Genomic DNA, 19,633 nt, shown 5'->3' with positions numbered 1-19,633 from the left:
TGTAAGCTCAAGCCACAGCCGGGTTTTCAGAGGTAAGCGCTCTGTTGAATGCACAAAGAAGTAACATGAGCAGGCAGTGTTGGTGCTTCACTGAGGTTCAAATCCATCTTTAAATGATCAGGTTCCCAAGACTTACCCTGTGGTTTCTCTAAGCCTTGCTGCTTGTCTGGGTTATAGCTCTGATTTGCAAAGGATGGAAGTGTTGAGAGTTAAATGGAAGGGAGAGATGAACCTCTGTAAGAACGTGGCTGAATTTTGATTAGACCCCTGTTTGGGACTTTGTTACCAGCATTCCTCTTTACTTCTTTCCTTAAAAATTGCAGTGCCTCATTCACCCTTAAATATATATCGAGTGCCTACTGTGAGCTAAACACTGAGGATGCAGAGATGAGCAAATGCCATCTTTGCTCTCTGAGAGTTCCATCTTGATGGGATGGCAACTCTCAAACAACCCCAACACAAGACTAGAAACGTGTGAGACATACACTGGAAACACAGAGGACGAACAGACTGACCGGCCCGAGAAAGCTGTCACAGCAGACAACACCTTTGAGCTCAGTTCTACATGGTGGGCAGGAGTTTTCAAATGGAGAAGGGTGGCAAAGGGCTTTCAGAAGAAGGAAACAGCCTGAGCCAAGATACGAAGGTGCAGGGTTGTATGAAACGTTCAAAGATGACGAGTTTTGGGGAAGGACTAGAGTGGCAGGAGATGAGCTGGAACCATACGTTGAGACTACAGAAAAGAGGACACAAATAATTGCATTAAAAGCTTTAGCCCTTCTGAACATGCGGGTTCAGAAATAAAGGCATTAGTTTTTTGTTTGTTTGTTTGTTTTTATAACGAATAAAAAAGAAAAAAAGAAATAAGGATGTTACTTCTGGTTGACCTTAGCTTGGCTTCTGCCTGTTGTCTATTGGCCCAGGCATTTCTAAGACAAAGTTTTGAAGCAGGCAAAGTGCATATAGAATGTCCTTCTCTCCTTCTCTTCCCTTTCATCCTTCCCAAGAGTACCCTCTGTCTCCAGACTCCTTGCTGGCTTCTTTCACTCTTGTGATCTAACAGACTCTGCCAGCTAGAGACTCCCTTTGTCATGGCTTTGCTCCAGGCTCAAAGGAATCTGATAAACATATTAAAAAAACACAGTAGCTTCACTGTATCACTTCTCAACACAATACACTGGACTTTTAGTAGGAGTGTTCAATGTTTTACATAAATGTTTGGATCTGGCAAGTGCATGCATGCGTATCTGTGTATGTGTTTGTGAAGATTTGGGGAGGGAGGGAGCAGGGGCCTTTGGTGCTGCTGAAATCCTCACCTGGATTCACACTTTACTTAGAGTGAGGAGGTGGCCACCTCTAACCACGAGCATCTTATTGGCTGGTGTGGTTGTGGTCCTATCACCCACAGTGTGGTTGTGGACAGTGGTGCTTCACTGCAGCTTCAGCGTGCAAGGTTCACATATTTAAAATATTTATAACTATTACCTGATAAAGATGTAATAAATTATTTACACTAGCAAAACCACCACCACCACGACAGAGTTCATTCATAAAGTTCCACTATCTTTGGATGAATCTGTAGGTTTCCTGCTTTAAGAATACTTAGTGTTTAATGTGACGCTTTGGGCAAATTAAAGAGACAAAACATAAGTAGACAAAACTATAAATTGTAAGATGATTTTGTTGCCAGAACTGATCAATAACCTATGAGCAGGAGCATCACCGTCATAGTCTATGAAACCAAATGCTGCCAAGATCCTACTGCTCTTTCACACGCAGCCCATTAGCGCAGATACAGACTTCTAACACCGTCCCCATGTTCTAGAGCTCTAGAAGATACTGGGATGGCGAGCCTGTTTAGCGTTGCCAGTGTGGCAAGGGGAATAGAAGTCTATCAGTGCAAGGAAAGACCCACACTTGGGTGGTTAAGGAAGAGCCATTTGCCTCGCAGGGAGTAGAGTCTAAGGCTTTGACAGTCTCTGGTGGCAGCGTCGGGAGGCAGAAGTAAGAGATGATGCTAATAAGCTCTGATCTTGCAGATGCAGAACAGGGAGCCAAGAACTGACTATGAAAGGCTTGGCCAAGTGGGGATCCAGCGCTGGCAGTTAGATTAAAGTGCGAGAGCTTCTCTTGTTCTCTTTTTTGCACCACCTCTTTCCTCCCTACAAAGAAACAGAGGCCTCTGGCACTCTTTTCCTAGTTCTGCTGAGGGTCTTTAGCTTCATGAGCAAAGGGAGATGGAAGTTTTCTTTCAAACCCACATCCCGGCAGGTCAGCTGGGAGCTCTTATACACATCCCAGGAAATGTAAAAATAGTAACATGCTCGGGGCACTTGAGGGGACGATGTTACAGAGCAGGGGTGGGCCCATTGTGTGGGCCTTCACGACAAGCATCTCGATCTAGGCTTTGGCTGTGAGGGAATATGTAAAATGCCAAATATTTAAATTGCCAAAGGTGATGCGCTACCTCTGTGCAGCCATGGGAAACAATTGTTGGAGGCTGGTGAAGTGGCGCCTGGAGAATTTTGAGCATTTTCTCTTCTCCGGAGCTGAACTCCTTCCCCCGTTTGACAGTTGCTGTGTACAGAGCAGGTTAGCCCACCGCCTTGGGTAAAGGAAAATCCAAACTGAGGGCCACAGAAGCATTATCCATCTGCAACTTGGGCAGAGCTCTTGCATATTAGTACAGAGCTCAACGAGCAGCAAGAGGGTTGTTTGCATTTAGCTTTTGTTTGCTGTGTTCCAAAAATTAAGGTGAAATCTGGCTTCATGATCCCTGAGGTCTAACTAATCCAGTAATGAACTGAGAGCTTGATAGGCGATGCTTCCACCCAATTCCCAGACTCTTTTGTTCCGGGAAGGTATTTTCTAAGCTGAAAATGGGGTGAATGTAATGGACCCCACTCAAGAAGGACAAATCTCATTGTAAAATCATCTATAAATGAATTGAGCTGGTGATGCCTTAAAATATTTCTCTGTTCCTAAAGTTATATTCAAGAGTCTTATTGTCAAGAAGACATGATAGGTTTATTAAATACCCTATAGAATAATGTGCTTGAAGCGCCTGCCTTATCTTATGCAATTTTTCTGTTTAATCTGAGTTGTATGTATGCTACTGCAGCTTCAAAACATCTGGGCACAGCAATTTTTTCCTTCCTGCACCTGCAAGGGTAAGTACACACATAAACAAAAAAGAAATTAAATCTTCTGCAGAGCTGGGGAAAAAAAGAACCCAACCAGCCATGAAGCTCAAGGGAGCAGTATGACAAGTGCTGAGCTGTAAACAAGCTTGAGAGGGATTTAATTCTTATGACAAGTGCCAGTGGTGGCATCTCACATGGACTCAGCATATGCACACATTTCAGAGAGGAGCCACCCAGGATTTAATGCAAATAGGAAAGAAGAAAAGAAAAGAGAAAGCTCTCAGCGCATCAGCTTCTCCTCATCTATAAATAGCCAAGCAAATCAGGATGAGCTAGTGTTGTAATTATCTTGATTTTCAGAATTTTTGCCACTCAGAAGAGATTTTTAGAGTCTCTTCCCTACTCTTTATAATTATAGCTGCTGTTCCAACCTCTGCCAAGGGTTGGTGGTTGCAATGCGCTGTTCGCCAGGTGGCTGCTCTGCAGCAGAGAAAATTACCAAGTTTCCTTGGTTGGTCTGGTTTTGTCACTTAGAATCCAAATCAAAACTTCAGAGGGCAGCCATTCATCATCTTGTGACAGCCACTTCTTCACTTTTGCTTGTAACTTCTAGACTCTGGCGCTGTGGGGCCCTCCTGCACTTGAGTAAATGACGTGACTGAGATACCAGAGAAGCTGTGTCCCATTTCGCACAGAATCACAGACACCTGTGTCAGGGGAGGGCTACAGACCAAGTCTGGTGATAGCCCAGACCCTGGGCCCTTTCCAAATGTGAAAGGCCATGTATCTTTATTCTCCTGGTGTGTTCAGGAACTAGAATGCAGGCTGGGAAAGGGGATCGTAGAGGGGAGAGTGGAGAGTGTCTCTTAAAAACAAACAGGTAGGATGCCAAGACCTTGATTTCAGCCTAGTGGGATCTTGAGCAAAGGATCCAATTTACCCACACCCAGACACCTAACCCATAGAAACCCATGCCTGGACTCCTAACTCGCAGAGAGAATAAATTTGTGTTGTTTTAAGCTGTCAAGTAAGTTTGTGGTAATTTATTATGCAGCAGTAGAAAACAAATCCAAGTATAAACTCAAAGCCCACCTCTTGATACCCTTGTAGCTATGGGAGCGCCATATTCTGTTGTGGGGAAGAGATGTCTCTCTTTATAAATTTTCTACTAAGAATGGATGGTCTGTTGACTGGATGGTATACTTGGCAAGAATCACATGGAAGTTCATAAGGATGGCTTGATCAACAGAAAGAGTAATTAATTAACCAATTCATTCATTTGAAAAATAGTTGAGCACCTACCACATGCCAGCAATGCTTCTAGGCCCTGTTTTATAGGATGGTGCTCACAATTTTTCCTATTTTCTTCTCTAGATGCTAACTCCACTCCTCTCTGTATCTTGGGAGGCTGAAGTTTATGGTTTTCCGTGTACTCTGGATTCAGTTAATGAAACAAATCAGCAGGAAGATGAAAGTGTAGAAAGAGAGTGAAGTCAGGAAACTTATTTCCCTGGGTTTTTCCCTAATGGGCTACTTTGAGTCAGTTGTACCCCTCCACTCTTGTTGGTGTCCCTCTTCTAAGCTTCTCTCTCTCAGAACAGCCACCTCTGGTTCCCCAGCCCCTGGCTGGTGTGAGCTCCCCACTGTTGCAAGCTTTGGCATACTGCACCCTCCCTGTCAGCGTACCTAAATCCTAGCCACACCTTTGTAAGCAATTCCCATATCAAACTCTCTTCATTTCTGTGATATTTGCTCTCTTTCCTACCAAGACCTTGGGGATACAGCACTAAGAATTCGTTCACTAAAACTCAGTATTTGGACCAGTGCATCAGGGGACATGGATGTCAGTCTCAGTTCATTCTCTACCTAACGACAGGAACATAGCCCCTCTGGAACACTGTTTCCTTATCTGTCCAGTGAGAGGAGAGGTGTAAAGTATCTCTAAGGCTTCTATCGGCTCTTATAATCCATAAATCGGAAGGTGGGTTGTAAAACATGTGATGTTTGAGAAAACGTTAATTTCTTTATGACTTATCTGGACTTCCTCATATCTCAACCCATGTATCGTGTAAACAAATATACTTAGAGAAACTACGTTCAGGCCAGTCTAATGAAATACTAGAACTCCCCGTTAGATAATACTCACTCTCTCTAGAAAAAAATGCTCAGCCTGTTGAATTTCTTCATTTAGTCGTTAGTCCCTTTTCTACCTTCTCTCCGGGACAGTTTCTGGGTGTGTGGAGGGGAGAGGACTGGCTCATGTTATGTGACCTCATGCCTAAGGAAAGGAGTCCAGCTCCCTGGATTTGCTTGGTGTCCTCTGGCTCCTCTGACCTCCAAGTCACCACCCCTTGTTTGCCTCATTGCAGCCTGTCCTGCAGCCTTTCATAAGGTCTAGGGCAGAGGTCGGCAAGCTTTTCCCATAAAGGACCACATAGTAAATGCGTTAGGCTTTGTAGATTCTACAGTCTCTGCTGTAAGTACCCAACCCTGCAGCTCAAAAGCAGCCATAGGCAATATATAAATGACTAGGCATTTACTTTACTTACAAAATAGGCCACTGGGTTGGATTTGACCCATGGACCATAGTTTGCTGACCCCTGGTCTAGAGGCCCTGGACTGACTTGGCTTCCCTGAACTCTCAGTCACGTAGACCCTGCCTCCTGCATCCTTACCACCTGGGGAGCCCGACTGGCTCCACCTGGAACCCTGGCCTGAGGGGCCCACACCAAGTCTCTACTGTGAGGTCATCTCACCGATTCCGGAGTAAACCCTCAAGGCCCCCAACTCAGAACCAGGGCACAAGGGAACAGAGGCTCTAGTCTCTTCCTGCTGTACCCCTCCCTGCACTGTGTATGCCCCTCAGTTTAACTGGTGTTTCCAAAGATATCCTGTCTTAAAGTTTTGCCCCAAGAAGAGAGAAAAAATAAGAACTCTGAGTCCACTGTCTCTGGTTCCCTTCTTCTCACTATCCCTTAGAGTCAGAAGGGTCAGGGTTCTTATTCCTGACCTATGTTGTCGCTCTTACCACAGAACAGTACGCTTCCTGGTCTCGCTGCCTTTGTGGAAGGAGTATCTTCTCTGTGATATGACAAAATTCTTTGAGTTGGTGCTTCGATACTTAGTTCTTAATATGTTCAAGGGGAAATAAAGGAATTTTGAAAATCTTGCCTTGAGAACATAATGTTTTGGCACTAACACCTTTCTGCAAAATTCTATTTTAAATATTAAAAGTTGAGTCTTAACTCTTTCACTCTTTACATGCCTTTTGGAGCCACCGTTAGCAGTAAACACACAAATGCCTCTGGTGGAGGTGCAGGTCTGGGGGGAAGTCCTGTATTCGGGAAAGCAATTAAGAAAAGCACATTCATGTCTTTCCTAAATACTCCCCCCGTTACGGGTGAAAGGGAAGCAAAATGAGGCAGCTGTGTGAGATTCACCAGAAAAGCAGCTTCATTCCTAAACAGTTGTTTTATCTTTCATTTAGACCAGGATTGATCACTCGCTCTACGCAGCAGATGGGGCCCCAAATGACCCTGGGCTGCTGACTCTCCAATATACTCTCAAAAGACAAAGTTTCCAGCCCGAGGATATCAGAAACCCGTGCTGGTGACTCGGCGGCACTTTCTGGAAGAGAGGTATGGAGTGGAGGAGAGGATCTGTGCAGGTCTTAGGGTCTTACAGAACCGTGTTCCCACCTCCGCTTTTGCTCTTCTATTGCTATGAAATCATGGACTAGTGTTTCTGAGTCACATGTTTCTTATTTCTAGACTTTGCTTTATAATATGGGATATAAATACAACTGCCTAGAATAGGGCCTGATACATAACACATGCTCAATAAATGGACTTTGACAGCTAAAGCTATTATCAGCAGTTTAAATGACTTTAATGAAGTCATATTAACGGACAGTCACAACTCTGTTTTGTAAACTCGGTGTTCTTGTAAAGGGTTTTCATTCAGTTGAATTCAACTTGTATTGAGTCGGGGGAAATGCCTACATAAATCTCTGCTACCTTTGACTCCTTCTTCACTCCTTCCCGGGGACCTCCAGAGGAGGAAAGCAGAGATAGTTTGGTTGGTACTGGATTTCGAGTACAATCTGTGATAAGAATTACATATAATTGTCCTAATTTTTTTTTTTGCCTTTTCATTTTTAAAATCATAATTTTTCACTAGGCAAAGAATAAACATACCAGCATAACACATCATTTTAATTGGCCAAACTGACATTTAGACCCTGTAGGTCAGGTCAAGAAAGGAGTGGCTTTCAGACGTATGTAAGCAATTCAGTGGTTGTAAAGGTTAGTTCCATTTGTCCATTTTGCAACAAACAGACAAGAAAAACTTGTCTCCCAACCCTGACCCCCATTTTTTGGCTTTATTCATAACACTGGGTAATGAATTGTTGAACGAGGTCAAATGATAAATAGGTGCAAGAACTGTTACATTTCCCACAACAAATACACACCAGAAAATAATTAGACATGGTACCAAGCTCTCTGATGCTGTCTTACTCTACTGATTCCTATTCTCTGTGGAGAAGCAGACTCAGCATTATTGCTTGAAGATTGTTTTATGGATTTTAGTTTTTCCATTCCCATGAGAGAGCTCAAATGGCCACAGCTGCTGGGCTTATCAAAGTGTAGCTGCAGACATCTGCACTGCGTTTCCTGGCGTTTTTGATATTCCCTGTGCTTATTTAAATGTAATGTGACTGACCTTTGGCCCAATCAGTTTAACTTTACAGTGAGCGTTTACTGGGGATAGTGGAGGTGGGGAAAAGAGTGAGTTTCATGACGGAAACTCAGGCGCAGAGGTAAAAAGGCTGTCATTGGGTTGACCCCTGGTCTATGAAAATGAGGGAGTAGACCAAAGAGAAGAAAAAAAATTATGCCTGCAAAGGCTGCCCAGGTAAGAATTCCATAATAAGAATGGAAGAACTGTGGAAAACAGGAAATAAATTTGAGAAATGGATAATATCTCCTTGGTCCATCCCATGCCCATTCTCTCTCCTTTGACATTTGGCTTTTCCTCTACTGCTTTCCGGGCTACACATGCCTGATCCAGGGGCCCTTTCCCTAACTTCCCCTTCCTTCCTGCCATTTCCTTAATCCTCATTAGTACTTCCTCTGCATCCCTGGCCCAGGTGATGGGATTGCTAACGCGATGGTCTGATGATGGGCATAAATATGTTGGCATCTGCGAGGCACTGTCTTTAACGTTTAAAATGAGGGTGTGGGTCGTCTGGGACTACTCTGACTATAGTGGAGAGAAAATCCATCATGGGAACAGAACAGTTGGGGAGATCACTGTGGGCAGGAAGCTTCACTGGAAGATCAGAGCCCCTCAGGTCACACCTGCTTAATCTAGCAATGAGCTAGCCCAGGACATGCATATCAGAATATCAGGTTTAAGTCTGATGAGGATGAAGTTGCACAACTGAGGGAAGATGGCAGGGTAGGAGGGCACAAAGGGGATGGCAACCACAGCAGCACCCACTAAGGGAAATCAAGAGGTCAGAGGTGCTGAGAAAGAGTAGCTCCTACTTGGATGCCTGCTGCTAATTATAGAGGAACAGAGATGGAATTCCACAAAAAGAAGGGGGAGACAGCAAGGTCACTGACAAGATGAAAGTTACCTACTTCTTTAGCTTCACAATCTTCCCTCTCTTGAAACTCCAGTCTCCATAACACTATACATTGATGTGTTTGCAAAACATCTTTAAGAGGTCCTCTGGGCATAAAGATAGATACTCATTAAAAATCTCTGCAAATTCCCATGACGGAGCATGTATGCATTCAATTAATAGTTATAGGAAGTCTGTGGCTGTTAGGCATGTTCTAAGGATGCCAAAATAAGACAGAATCATGTCCTCAAGGAGCTCATGATCTGATGCAGGAGAGAGAGATGTGAGCAAGTAACTACAGGGCTGTGTAATAAGTGTCCTGATAGGTGTATGTGTGGGGGAAGAGCAGGTGAAGGAGGAGAAAGGCCAAGGAAGGTGTTCACAGAGGAGGTTGTGCTGAACGGGTGGTAGTTTGCCTGCTGGACAAGTGGGGGAAAAGCATCCCAAGCAGTAAGAGTAGCTGGTGCAAAGGTCCAGAAGAATGAGTCTAGTGCCCCTTAGAGGGCAGAGGGATAGAAGTTCAATGAGGCTGAAGGGAGCAGGGGTCAGATGATGAAAAGTTCTGAATGTATTGCTAAGGAGTCTGGGTTTTATTTTGTAAGTGATGAGCAAGTTGAGGAATTCCTGACACCTTCCGACTATGAAGCAACAGATTCCTCCCAGGCCGGGTTAACAGTCTGCACCGCCCCTTCCTATGGGCTTGCTTCCCCTGAGGTGCCAAGAGCTGAGTTAGTCACGCACCCTCCAGTTCGTGGCACTCTGCTGACATGGGTCTGTGCACAGCCCCTCATTTATCTCGTTATGTTATATTTTAATTTTATTTCCTTCTTCCCTTCAGCCATGATCCCCACATCCACTCCTTCCTCCCCACAGAGGCCACCACTCTGGTGGATTTGCAGATGTCATCAGATATTTGTGTATCCTTGTAACTCATGCTGTACTCTTTTGTATGTATATGTGTTTTTTAAAATTGAAGTATAGTTGATTTACATTGCTGTGTTAGTTCCTAGTGTACAGCATAGTGATTCAGTTATACATACGTATGTATATATATTCTTTGTTATTGTAGGTTATTATAAGATATTGAATGTAGTTCCCTGTGCTATACAGTGGGAACTTGTTTTATTTTATATATAGTAATTTGTATCTGCTATTCAAAACTGCTAATTTATCCCTCCCCTCACCTTTGGTAACCATAAGTTTGTTTTCTCTGCCTGTGAGTCTCTTTCTGTTTTGTAAATGAGTTTCTCTGTGTCATTTTTAAAGCTTCCACATGTAAGTGATACCATACGATATTTGTCTTTCTCTGGCTGATTTACTTCACTTAGTATGATCATCTCTAAGTCCATCCATGTTGCTGCAATGGCATTATTTCATTCTCTTGTATGACTGAGTAATACTTCATTGTATGTGTATACCACAACTTCTTTATCCATCCATCTGATGATGAACATTTAGGTTGCTTCCATGTCTTGGCTATTATAAATAGTAATTCTATGAACATTTGAATTAGCGTTTTCCCCAGATACATATCCTGGAGTGGGATTGCTGGACCATGTGGTAAGTCTACTTTTAGTTTTTAAAGGAATCACCATATTGTTTTCCATAATGACTGCACCAAATTACATTCCCATCAACAGTGCAGGAAGGATCCCTTTTCTCCACACCCTCTCCAGCATTTATCGTTTGTGGACTTTTTAATGGTGGCCATTCTGACCCATGTGAGGTGATACTGCATTGTAGTTCGATTTGCATTTCTCTGATAATTAGTGATATTCAGCATCTTTTCTTGTGCCTATTGGCCATCTGCATGTGATATTTGGAGAAATGTCTATTTAGGTCATCTGTCCATTTTTTAATTGAGTTGTTTTTTTTTTTTTTGTTATTGAGCTGTATAAGCCGTTTGTATATTCTGGAAATTAAGTGTTGTCAGGTGCATCGTTTACAAATATTTTCTCCCAGTCTGTAGGTTGTCTTTTCGTTTTGTTTATGATTTCCTTTGCTGTGCAAAAGTATGTAAGTTTGATTAGGTCCCATTTGTTTACTTTTGCTTTTATTTCTTTTGCCTTGGGAGACTGAACTAAAGAACTATCGCTATGATTTTAGTCAGAGAATGTTTTGCCTATGCTCTCTTCTAGGAGATTTATGGTGTCTTGTCTTCTGTTTAAATCTTTAAGCCATTATGAGTTTATTTTTGTGTGTGGTGTGAGGGAGGTTCTAACATCATTGGCATATGGCTGTCTGGTTTTCACAGCACCACTTGTTGAAGAGACTCTCTTCTCTCCATTGTATATTCTTGCCTCCTTTGTCAAAGGTTAATTGACTATAGGTCTCTGGGTTTATTTCTGGGCTCTCCATTCTGTTCCATTGATCCATATGTCTGTTTTTGTGCCAATACCATACACTGTTTTGATTTTGTAGCTTTGTAGTATTGTCTGAAGTCTGGGAGGGTTATGCCTCCAGCATTGTTCTTTTTCCTAAGTATTGCTTTGGCAGTGCTGGGTCTTTGTGATTCCATATAAATTTTAGGATTATTTGTTTTGGTTCTCCGAAAAATGTCCTGGGTAATTTGATAGGGATTGCATTAACTCTGTAAGTTGTTTTGGGTTGTATAGCCATTTTAACAATATTAATTCTTCCAATCCAAGAGCATGGGATATCTTTCCATTTCTTTAAATCATCTTTAATCAATGTTTTGTAGTTTTCAGTATATAAGTCTTTCACCTCCTTGGTCTGGTTTATTCCTAAGTATTTTTTGATGCAATTTTAAAAGGAATTTGTTAAACTTTCCTTTTCTGATATTACATTGTTAGCGTAAAGAAATGCAGTGGATTTCTATATGTTAATCTTGTATTCTGCTACCTTATTGAATTCATTTATCAGTTCTAGTAGTTTTTGTGTGATTTTTAGGGTTTTCTATATATAGTATCATGTCATCTGCAAATAGTGACAATTTTACTTCTTTCCTTCCAATTTGGATCCCTTTTATTTCTTTCTTGTTTGATTGCTGTGGCAAGGACTTCCAATACTATGTTGAATAGAAATGGTGAGAGTGGGCATCCTTGTTCTGTTCCAGATTTTAGCAGGAAGGCTTCCAGCTTTTTACTGTTGAGTATTATGTTGGCTGTGGGTTTGTTATAAATAGCTTTTATTATGTTGAGATATGTTCCCTCTATACCCACTTTGGTAGGAGTTTTTATCGTGAATAGGTGTTGAATTTTATCAAATGCCGTTCTGCATCTATTGAGATGATCATGTGGTTTTTGTCTTTTCTTTTGTTGATGTGGTGTGTCACATTGATTTATTTGCATATGTTGAACCATCCTTGTGATCCTAGGATAAATCCACTTGAACATAGTATATGTTCTTTCTTACATATTGTTGGATTTGGTTTCCTAACATTTTGTTGAGATTTTTACATCTATGTTCATCAAAGATATTGGCCTGTGATTTTCTTTTTTGGTAGTGCCTTTGTCTGGTTTTGGTACCACAGTGATGGTGGCTTCATAGAATGAATTTGGGAGTGTTCTGTCCTGTTCAATATTTTGGAAGAGTTTGAGAAGAATTGGTGTAAGTTCTTTGTATGTTTGGTAGATTTCAGTTGTGAAGCCATCTGGTCCCAGGCTCAAACACAATCTGAAGAACAAAAGAAGGGGGAAAAATCTGCATTTTTTTACTTCCCTCCCTCACATTTTATGATTTAGCTTCTTTTACATCATGTTTTTTTTCTTTCACTGTTCATTGGAGTTATCATCACATTTCCAGTTGTGATTTTATCTTTTCTATTGATTCCTGCTTTTTCTCTATTTTGAGAAGACCTTTTAATATTTCTTTTAGTATAGGTTTAAGATGACTGTATTCTTTTAGTTTTTGCTCGTCTGAGAAATTCTTTATCTCTTTTTCTATTTTAATGAGAGTCTTGCTGGGTAGAGTATCCTTAGTTATAGTTTTTCCTCTTTCAGGACTTTGAATGTATCTTGCCACTCCCTTCTGGCCTGCAACATTTCTATTGAGAAATCAGCTGGATGCCTTATGGGGGTTCCCTTGTAGCTAACTCTGTTTTTCTCTTGCTGAGTTTAGAATCTTCTCTTTAACTTCTGCCATTTTAATTATGTACTGGTGTAGGTCTGTTTGAGTTCGGGAAGTTTTCAGCCATAATTTCTTAAAATACATTTTCAATTCCCATTTCTCTTTTTCCTCTTTCTGGGTTCCCTATTACACACAGATTGGCATGCTTTATGTTATCCCATAGGTGTCTTATATTGCTTTCATTTTTAAAAATTTGTCTTCCTGCCTGCTGTTCTGATTGGGTGATTTCCATTATTCTGTCTTCCAGATCACTTATTCATTCCTCTGCATTCTTTAGTTTGTTAATTTATTGCCTTTGTCTTGGCTTTTGTCTAAACAAATGAGTTTTCTAATTTTACTTGATTTCTCTTTATTGTTCCTAGTTCCTTGTTATAGTGATCTGCATTTCTGTTGATAGCCATTCTTGTTCCTTCAGTATTTTTTATTGTCTCCTTTTCAAACTTGAGATCTGGTAGATTGGAGAAGTCTGTTTCCTTGTTTGTTCTTTCAGGGTATTTCTCTTGTTCTTTTAATTGGGAGTTGTTTCTCTGCTTCTTCGTTTTACATATATTTCTCTGACTCTATGAATTTAGGAGTAACAGCCGTCTTGAAGTACTGTTTTAGGAGTATTGTGGTCTTGAAGGGCTGTTTTTGTGTGGTTGCATCCCTGTGTAGACTACTCACACCTGATATTTTTGTTGTGAGGACTGTTTTCAGTATGGATGGCGGCCACGTCTTTCCTCCGTGTGTGCTGGTTGTTACCCCCTTGATAGGGGGTCTGACTGGTGTCGTGGTGTCAAGAACCTGCACTGGGTGTTAAGTGGGGTGTCCTCTTTAGTCAGTGGTTGTCTGTCTGCGTATGTGCTTTTAATTTCACACAAACAATATTGTGTTGTAACGTTTTTTGCATTCAACATTGTGTTTTTAAATTTATCCCGTGGCTCTATGTATACCTGAATTATTGCCTCCTACTCCTGCGTAATATCCCACAGAATCTATTCACATTTTCTGATCCTTTCCCCTAAAGTTCGACAAGAAGTTCACTGCCCTCTAGAACAAACAATAAACATTCTCAATAAACATCCTCTCATATGTCCCCTTATTGAACTGGGTAGGAATTTCTTTAGGGTATATAATCAACCCTGAGGGTGCAGGTATGAGCTGTATGAATCTTTGGTTTACCTGTTACTGGCAGATGGCTCTCCAGAACAGCTATACTGTTTACACTCCCAATAAATTAAACACGAGACTACCATGTCCCTTCATCATTGCCAACATATCATTTTCTGACTTTGTCATTTTGACCAAACTCAAGTATGTCAAGAGGCACTCATTTTAACATAGTTTTTTCTCTGACTGCTATGGTTGAACATCTCTTCAATGACCTGGTAACTGTTCAGATTTCCCTGCATGTTAAATGCTCATTTATAGTCTTTCCCTGATTTTCTGCTGGGTTTCCTTTCTTTTTCTTATTTATTTGCAAGTGTACCTGTGAATTTAGGTATTAATACATTGGCTTCTTTAATCATTGCAATTATTTTTTCATAGTGTCACCTGTTAATTTTTATCTATAATGTTCTTCATCCAACAGAAATACTCAATTTTGATAAAGTCAAAACCATCAGGTTTTCTTTTCCTTAGCTTATGACATATACTATTTAGGCCTTATCCGAAGAAGTTCTCTTCAGTCCCCAAGTGGACAAAAACAGTCTTTTACATTTTCCTCTTTTGGTTATATAGTTTTAATATTTTATACTTAGCACTCTTTGACCTGAAGTTCACTTTTGTGTGTGGTGTAAAGAAGGGATCTAGATTTGTTTTTCTCCAAATAGTGAGAAATTATCCCAACTCCAAGTACTAAAGAATCAATTTATTCCCACCAATATGAGATGTCACCTTTTTCATTTATTTTTCTTCAAACAAAAAAAGATTTTATTTATTTTTAAACTTTTTTTTATTAAGTTAACCTTTTTTATTAAGTACCCATACATCTGTGGGTCTATTTTCGAGGGCTCTGTTTTCTTCCATTGTTCTATTTGTCTATCTCTATAGCATTAGCACAATGCTTTCTTAAAAATGATATCTCTTGTTTCTAATGGGGTAAATATCCCCCAACCCCATCCTTCTTTTTCAAAATTGATGATGTTATCTGTGGATTTGTACTCTTCTATATAAATTTTGGAATGTTTGGAAAGGTCCTCAGAAATTGCTGCTGAAATTTAAATTAGGATTCCTTTGCATTTATGGGTTAATTGGGGGGACAACTGATGTTTTTAAAACAAGTAAGTCATTTCATCCATTAACATGAAAAATCTCTACATTTATTGAGTCTTTTTTATACCCTTTAAAGTTTTAGATTTTTCTCTATCCAAGTTTTATGCATGCTTTATTATTTTATTCCTAGATATTATATAGCTTTTTTGTTGTTGTGAATAGTGTCGTTTTTTAAATTATATTTTCTCTTTAATTTTTGTTAGTGTAATGAAACCACTAGCTCTCTTATTCTGACAGGTTGTTGACTTTGAGGGTTTTCCAAGTAGGGAATCATGCTGTCAGCAAAAAATGACACAATAAAGTCTCTTCCTTCTCCGTACTTTTACTGCTTGCTTCTTTCTCTGTGTTATGGCACTGGCCCAGACTTCCAAAATTATAATGAACAATAATAGTGACAGTGGTTTTCTTGCCTACTTCCTGATTTTAAAATGGGTACATTTAGTGTTACTGTAATGAGTAGGAGGTTTGCTGCAGGTAGCAATACAGTGCCTTTAACAAGTTCCAGAGGGTATAGCTGAAGGCAAGCCCTCAAATTCTAGCATGTGCATGCAGCAGCAATGGCATGAGTATTTTAGGGGCTATAAATGAGAGTTTATATTTAAACATTACAAATAGTTGTTTACTTTTTCTAAATGCTTTTTAGACTTCTATGAGATAGTTGTATTTTTTTTTTCCTTTCTAGTTCATTAATGGGATTTACATGGACAGATTTTCCGTTATAAAACCATTCTTCATTCCCAGGATAAATCCTGTTTTATTATGGTATATTATTTTTAAAAATACTGCTGGTTTCCATTAGCTTTTCTTTTTTAGGATTTTATATCCATTTTTATATTTGAAATGGGTATGATTTTCTTTTACTACCATCATTTTGTTTTGGAATCCAGGTTACACTGACTTCATAAAGTGAGTTGACTGACTTTCTCTCTTTTTCTACTTCCTGTAACAACCTGCATATGGTAGAATTATATATTTCTACAAAATGTGGTAGACTTTACTTCTAAAACAGTCTTGAGCTAGAGGATCTTTATCCTTTTTATGGAAAGGTGAATTCTTAACTTATTTTTCCAATTTCACTAGTGGTTTTAATCTATTCAAATTTTAAATTTCATCTTATGTCAATTTTTGGCATTCATATACTTTTATAGACATTTGTTCATTTTATCTGGGTTTTCAAAATATATTGGTGTATGTATATATGTGAGTATAATTTTAAATTTCTAATTTCTTTCTGTATTTTGCTTATTTGCAGTTTATCTCTCATACTTTTTCCCCCTTTAATTCTTGCCAGAAGCTGGTCTGTTTCACTGATCTTATTTAAAAAAAAAAATCAGGTCTTTAGCTAAATTTCTCTGTTTTTGGTGTTGCTGTTGTTCAGTATTTTATTGATTTTCATCTTATATTTATTATTTCCTTCCTTCATATTTCTTTGGGCTTTCTCTGTTGTTCATTTTCCAACTTCCTGATGTAAGCACTTAACTTACTAGTTTAAAATATTTCTTGTTTTCTGATAAATACGAGTTTATTATATCTATAAATTTCCTTCTAAGTAGTGATTTAGTGGGTCCTACAAATTTCGACTGGTATATTTTTTTTTTTCCAGAAGAGAACTTTAATCTAATTTACATACTTCTAGGTATATCGATAACCAAAATGTGGCCACTGAAAAAAGTTAAAAGGTCAGTCAGCTCCTGGTTTCTAGCTGGCCCAGGATTGCAAAATGAAAAGATCCATGTTCCTTACTCTCTATGCAAAACGCGTTTTTAAAAAAGTGAAAGGTCTAGGGAGCTATACATAGAAAGCAACAATGAAAAGAAGCCCCCGAGGCTCTGGAGGAGCTTTGACATGGCAGGAGGCAGCTGTCAGCTCTGAGCTCTTCCCAGCTAGGAAGGCCCCTCTTGGGGCGCCGGCCAACAAGGATTTCCGTGGCATTGTGGGCTCAGTGGGGCGCTCCCAGGCCCTGGTAGCGGGTGGCATGACGTGGTCGTTGCTCGACTCAGGAACTGGAGGGCTGGGGCAGATTCCCGGGTCTCACGAGGTGCGTGCGCGTGCGTGTGTGAGAGGATATTCACAAGGGCAGGAGGGTACCTTGGGGCTTTGCAAATGGCCACAGATGGCGAACATAGGCCTGCCTGGCTGCTAGACGTGGGAGAGCGCTGGCCTTCCTCCACTGTGAACAGATCCGCTGCCACCAGATACCTGGCTGCTGCCTCTGCTGAACCCGGTGGGCTGAAGAAAGATGCCCTATGTGGCCCCAGAGTCCTCGGGCTAGTGAAAGGGCGGCTAGCTGGCTTCAGGTGCCCCGGCTGTAGTGTGCCTGGCCCCTGAAGGGTGCCGGTTTGAGGTTTTGGCTTGCTCCTTTGGAAACGGAAAAGAAAGAGGGAGGAGAGAGAGAGGAGGAAACTGAGGAGGAAGAGGAGCTAGAGGTGGCACAAGAGGGGATCCGGAATGCTTTTGTGTTAGGGTGCCCCTGGCTGCGTTGTCTGTGCCTGTGGGGCCTGGGGCTCCTCAGGCGGAGGGTCCGCTTTGGGGAAATTCGTCTCTAGGATGTGCCGCTGTAAGTGCCGCACCCAGTCCTCCTGGATGGAGAGGGGCCCCTGGAATTCCACCTCTAGATGTTGCCAACGTACTTGACGAGTGATGCCTTGGGGGCCGGGGCACCAGGGAGGGGAGGGGCCGGACCCGGGGCGGGGGTTGCCGCACCTCCTCCAGCTTCTGCTGTAGGTCATGGGCCTCCTCACCGCCCCGGGCCCGCAGAGGGGTCTGGAGGGCGGGCTTGCGGGCGCTAATACTTGATGTTCTGCCGCTGGTGCTCCTCAGCCTTCATAGTGTGTGGCGGGCTGGCTGCCGGAGGCTGCTCATCACTGTCAGCTGCCCGGCCAGCCTCGGGCCTTGGCTCACCCCAGCACTGCGGCCCACCATGGCCGGGCCCCCGGGTGCCAGCCCCAGGGGCGGCCGCTTGTCGCCATAGCGGCCATGGCCGGCACTGCGAAACTCCTCGGTGAAGGGACGGCAGCCCCGGTGTAGCTGCGGTAGGCGCCCGCCTTCTGGCGCCGGTGCTTGATGCCCTCACTCGGTGTGTCGGTGGGCGAGCGGTTGGCGCACCACTCGGTCACGCCCATCTGCCGCAGGTGCGAGCGTGCGTGGCTCCACAGGCCCTTTCGGCTCTCGAAGAACTTGCAGCGGATGTCACGGGCTGGCTCTGGGCCTGAGGTGAGGTTCAGGGGCCCCTCGTCCTCAGACTGGGGCCACTGTGCTTTTGGGGAAGCAGGCCGGGGGCTCAGGGGTAGCTGGGGGCTCTTGTTCTAAGGATTCTTGTGGGTAGGGGTGCCCACCGGGGCCAGTGATGCCTTCTGGAGGAGTGGGGAGCTGGCGGGTGGGCAAGGCCCTTGGTTGAGAAGCCGGGAGGAGACTTGATGGCCTTGCTGACAGCAGGGGCACCGAGGGGCTTGGCCAGGGCGAGCAGGCCGGGTCTGGGGGCCCCAGCGACCACTTCCTTCGGTGAGCTGGACTTCTTAGTCAGGCTCGGGGGCAGCCCAAGGGGTGTGTCGGGCAGGCCCTTCTGCTTCACAAGCCGGTGGAGGAGGTGGATGGGAGTGCCGCTGCTCTCCGACTCCCAGCTGCCGCAGGTCGGGGCGCGCGTGGCTGGACAGGCCCTTGCGGTCTCAAAGCAGGCACCGCAGATGTCGCAGGTGGTCAGGCTCTGGGCCTTGAGGTCCGGCAGCTCCTGCTTGCTGCCATGAGGAACCTCTGCAATCACTTGGCTGCTCAGCCGATTGGCCACCTGCTCCAGGGGTCCAGGGACAATTAGGGTCTTCTTGGGGAGCAGGGGTGGATGGGGAGCCCAAGTCCGTGGCCACCATTGCGTTTTCCTGAGAACCCAGGCCCGGCGCGAGCCCAGGCTCAGGCCCCGGCTCCCACTCGGCCTTGGGCCGGTCCTGCGGCGGCGGTGGCAGCGTTGGGAGAGCAGCGGGGCCGGGGCTCGAGGGGCCGGGCCGGGGCGCCTCCCAGCACGCGGCCCCGCCGCCGCCTTGCTCTACGCATTTGTCCTTGACTGGTTCATTTTTAATACTCTAAGTTTCCTCTTTAACCAAAGGGTTTTGGTACATATTTTTTACTTTCCAGTCATGTACATTTAAAATTTTCTTTCCTTGTTACTAATTTCTTATTTTATTATATACGTATCATTTGATTCTTTGGAATTTATTGTGGTTTCCTCTGTGTGTGATTACACAGTTGATTTGTATTAATGTTTCATATGTACTTGAAAAGAAGTATGTTCTCTCTTAAAGACAATAGACTAAATTTCTTAATTTTGTTCAAATCTTCTTTATATTTGATTTTTATAAAAATCTGAAGAAAAGTTGGCCATTGGGACTTCAAATTTCCTAATCCAGAATTGAGTGAGTGTCAGTGAAACAAGATTGGACATGAGTTGGGTGATGGGGCAGGGAATTTTTTTTCACCCTCTGTATCTAATTTGAATGTAATATGCTGATAATTTATTCTAATAGAGACA

At 42.6% G+C, this 19,633-nt stretch overlaps 1 protein-coding gene and 1 pseudogene across 4 annotated transcripts in view; one reads left to right on the top strand and one right to left on the bottom strand.

Annotated features, from left to right (window-relative positions):
- The window catches only part of MNS1 (meiosis specific nuclear structural 1), a 254,471-nt gene that overhangs the window by 31,122 nt on the left and 203,716 nt on the right, over window positions 1–19,633 (top strand). For all 4 annotated transcript variants that reach the window (XM_074366177.1, XM_074366178.1, XM_074366174.1 and 1 more), the window contains exon 2: window positions 6,631–6,781. The gene's annotated coding sequence lies outside the window, so the exon portion shown is untranslated. The remainder of the gene's footprint in view (window positions 1–6,630; window positions 6,782–19,633) is intronic.
- Window positions 15,699–19,631, bottom strand: LOC105080514 (protein Wiz pseudogene; annotated as a pseudogene).

Source organism: Camelus bactrianus, chromosome 6 (assembly GCF_048773025.1).
Source record: "Camelus bactrianus isolate YW-2024 breed Bactrian camel chromosome 6, ASM4877302v1, whole genome shotgun sequence".
Classification (NCBI taxonomy): Eukaryota; Metazoa; Chordata; class Mammalia; order Artiodactyla; family Camelidae; genus Camelus; species Camelus bactrianus.
This window is presented reverse-complemented; position numbering and strand designations above follow the sequence as displayed.